Here is a 4,225-nt window from a genome sequence, read left to right as displayed (position 1 = left end):
TCAGATGCAACCTTTGGAACTTGGTCCTCAAAGGGCATTAAGTCTATTTCCAATCTGTTTGTGGAGGGCAAGTTCGGATCATTTGCCCAACTCTCTCAATTATTTAATTTACCAAAGTCTCACTTTTTTAGATTCCTCCAAATTAAACACTTTGTCCAGAAAAACATAACCTCCTTTCCAGATTTGCCAGTAGGCAACATGGTTGACCAGATTCTTTTGTTATCCCCTTCACGTAAAGGTGTAATCTCAATTCTTTACAACAGCATCTGCAATATCTCCCCACACTCTTTGCAGGATGTCAGGAGACTTTGGGAGGAGGATCTTGGTGAGGAATTTTCAGATGATCAATGGAAAGAGGTGCTTGACTTAGTACATACATCTTCACCCTGTGCCAGACACAGCGTGATACAACTCAAAATAGTTCTAAGAGTACACTTGACCAAAACAAGGCTGGTGAAAATTTTCCCTAATATAGACCCCTCATGCCCTCGCTGTAAGGTCAACCAGCGGACCATATACATATGTTCTGGTCTTGCCCCAAACTTAATGCTTTCTGGGCTAACATTTTTGGTGCCTACTCTAAGATGCTTCGAAGAAACATCGATCCTAACCCTGTAAGTGCCCTATTTGGATTAGCCCTTGAAAATCGCCCCCTTGTAGCATTCACCTCCCTGATTGCCAGGCGTCTCATCCTGCTCTCTTGGAAGGAACATGCTCCCCCCAGCTTTACAAGGTGGATTAGAGATGTTATGTATTTCCTAAAGCTCGAAAAGATCAGATACACCCTTAAAGGTTCCCTGCAAACTTTCAGGAAGGTCTGGGCCCCCTTTTTAGAGTACTATGAGCTGCAAACTCCATTATTATGGATGACTAAGGTGTTATTTTAAGATTGAAGCGTCAGCAGCCCCCCCCCCCCCCTTTTTTTTTTTTTTTTTTTTTTTTTTTTTTTTTTTTAATTTATTTTATTTTTAAATTCATTTATTTATTTATTTTCTTGTTTACGTATTTCATTTCACTGTTTATTACTGAGATATCCTACTTTTATTATTGTCACTTGGACAATTATTCTTGATCTGGACCTATAGGGACTATCTGGAGATGGATGGTGGGTGGGTTGAGATGTGGGTTTCTTTTTATGTTGGTTAATTTCTGCATACACAGCCATATATTGTTTGTACATATTTGGTCCATTATGTGCTGTAGAAAATGCTACATTGTTTATGGAAAATCAATAAAAACTGTTAAACTAAAAAGAATTCAAAAAGGTCTTACAATACCAAGCTAGCATGCCATTCCTATCCAGGGCAGGGTCTTCCAGAGTTTGGAGGGGGGGGAGGGGGGGGAGGGGGTTAAAACTAGAAGGCAGTCTCTCCAGTATTCTTGTGGGAAATGTTCAGAAGGTCTAAATGCCAGTCAGAGTGACACCAATTTAAGAAGTGTTTCTCAAGAATTTTTTAGGTGTCCTTCAGACAGAACAGACACACTTCAACCCAACTCAGTGACACACCCCATCGACACTATATTACACTCGGACTCATCACACTCACGCTCTAGTTTTTCTCTGATCTGGGGATCTGCTCCTCAAAACATGACCCCACTCATAGTCAGAAACTATAGGCTTTATCTTTTATTTCTGGGGATGATGGTTCGGCTGTGTCACATATCAATACTACACAAATGTGATACAGCATGTTCTACAGTACTTACTATACTATACGTAGTATAGTAGTAAGACAAAAACATTTCTGACAGAAAATACAGTATGAGCCCACATACGAGGGAAGAGCTTGCTTAGCTTTCCCTGAAAGTTCTCCAAAGGTGACCAACATCCCAAAACCTTCACAGAACATTAGGGACGTTCCTAACATGTCCTCTTTAGGTTATAAGAGTGCTGCAGCACAACATTCCTTTAATGACTTTAGGGGTACATTGCGTTTTTCTTTATTTTTATGATCACATGGCAACACTACAGAAAAGGACATTTGGGCCATGAACAGAACAATCCCATCTGGTCCATGTTGGCTATATGAGAATGTTTAGTTTAGAACTTAATCAGAATATGGGTCAAAGTTGGTTTTATAATAACGGGACCTTCATGAGTATATGAGATATATAAGGCATCATTCTATTTTGGTTATTTTAAGGTCACACAGCAGCATTAGAAAGCGGACCTTTGGGATATAAACAGAATATGCTCCCCTTTTTTATGTTTCGTCGCCAACTTAATCAGAACATTCCCATACAAGTTACTTCCAAAATAGGATACATTATAAATTACTAGTTGCTGTCATTCAGTCGTAATTAGTTGAATTACAATATTACTGTCTCTGAATTGTAATGTTTTACACTACTTTTGCTTTACTTTTGAGTTCCTTTCACTAAAATATCATCGTAAGTATGACTTGTCAAGTAGCTTGTGAATTTCCCCACAGGATCAACAAAGTCTCAGTGTTATTAACTCCTGAAAATAATGTCCGTCACACAAATGCATCTGTCTCCGCTGTCATTTAAACTATTGGTTCCAGCAACAGGAAATAACACTCCAAAATGTTTCACAGTGTTGGTGAAGTAAAACAAATGTCGGGTTAAAATGCGTTACCGCGTTACTGAGATTGTATACGGAAAAAAATTACTGAATTGTTGTCAGTATTGGGTTATATTACTGCGATGCAGGGATACATTACTGTAATTGTGTTACTTTTGAAAGTTCAATCAATTGTGTTTCATTTGTCCAGGACATTTGTTTTCTTTCTTTTAAATGGCAATTTATTTTGCAATTTTGTCATGCAATTTGAATATGCATTCTGCAATTGAGAATTCAATATGCAATCCTCAATTCAGTTTAAATTATTTTGATTAGAAACTAAAATGAAAGCTTGATCAACTGCATTTCACACTGCTGTTTTTTGGTCTCAATTCAAATGGAAATGGATCTCATCAAGGCGGGTCTTCAGTTAGGACGTCACTCCCTGGTTTAGTAACCCAAGTTCACTTCCACCACGCCAACACTCTTCTTTTTGATCAGTAATTTATACCTTAGATAACTCAACTTTACACTTCAGAGATTAGTTTATTACAGTAGAGTCATTTTTGGCATTTTGGGTAAAAAAAACAACGAGTTCACCACCATGAGAGTAGAAACCTTTGCCTTAATTGTTTTCTGCCATTATTTTCAATGTTTAAACTCAACAGCCTTGTAAAGAAGCATCCTGGTTTTAAGAGTGGCTTTATTGTAAATCAAGTTAGTGTAAATGAGAATTTCAGTGCAGGTAAAATCATACCAATGATACTTCACTCCAAAGAGTACACAGAATGCCTTCATCTGCTCAATGAGATCCCCTGGAAGTGTTCCAGGCTTTAAAGCCAATTTGACATAGTGAGCAAATAGTGGAATTACAAATTCTGTGTCTGTCAAGTGATGGGGCCCAAAGTCTAAAGAGATTTTTTGAGCACCACAAGCCCCGCAAAATGACTTGTTTAACTGTGAAAATGTAATCCATTTGGTTCGATAACATTTGGAAAGTCTGGAAGAACCGCACAATTAAATCATTTAATCCCCATTCAAGTTAGCGGAGCGCTAAACCGGAAGTAGCCAGAGGTAGTGTGCCTGCTCTATGGGCCGCACAGTGCAGAAGCAGTGCCGATCATCTGGGTCATTTTTGGCTCCATGATGGCTTCATGCGCCACTAAGCAGCTCTCATAGGAACGTAAGGGGCTCTGCATCCAGTTATTACAATACATCCATGAGCAACATTAGATTAGGTTAGATTAGATTAGATTAGAATAGAAAGTACTTCATTTATCCCACAATGGGGAAATTAATTTGTTACAGCAGCAGTTTTACACAGTAAAAAGCAAACCAAAAAACAAGCAAAGAAACAACAGGAAAACAACAGACTATGTGAAAAAAGTACAGAACGAATATATAAAAGGTAATGTAAAGTAAAGTGAGGTGGCCATGGTACAAAAAATATGTAAGTAAGTAAGTGACCCATCCATCCATCCACCCATCTTCATCCGCTTATCCGGTATTGGGTCGCGGGGGCAGCAACTCCAGCAGGGGACCCCTTTCACGAGCCACATCAACCAGCTCCGACACCTTGTCCTGGGTCTTCACCGAGGCCTCCTCCAAGCTGGACGTGCCTTGAACACCTCCATAGGGATGCACCCAGGAGGCATCCTTACCAGATGCCCCAACCACCTCAACTGGCTCCTTTTGACGCGA

At 39.4% G+C, this 4,225-nt stretch overlaps 1 long non-coding RNA gene across 1 annotated transcript in view; it reads left to right on the top strand.

Moving 5' to 3' along the window:
* The first annotated feature begins 3,460 nt into the window (after positions 1-3,460).
* LOC116688497 (uncharacterized) overlaps positions 3,461-4,225 on the top strand; it is a 6,076-nt gene continuing 5,311 nt past the window's right edge. The window contains exon 1 of the long non-coding RNA XR_004331786.1: positions 3,461-3,726. This is a non-coding gene — a long non-coding RNA (uncharacterized LOC116688497). The remainder of the gene's footprint in view (positions 3,727-4,225) is intronic.

Source organism: Etheostoma spectabile, chromosome 4, assembly GCF_008692095.1.
Source record: "Etheostoma spectabile isolate EspeVRDwgs_2016 chromosome 4, UIUC_Espe_1.0, whole genome shotgun sequence".
NCBI lineage: Eukaryota > Metazoa > Chordata > Actinopteri > Perciformes > Percidae > Etheostoma > Etheostoma spectabile.
The sequence above is the reverse complement of the archived record's forward strand: the minus strand, read 5'-3'. Positions and strand labels throughout refer to the sequence as shown.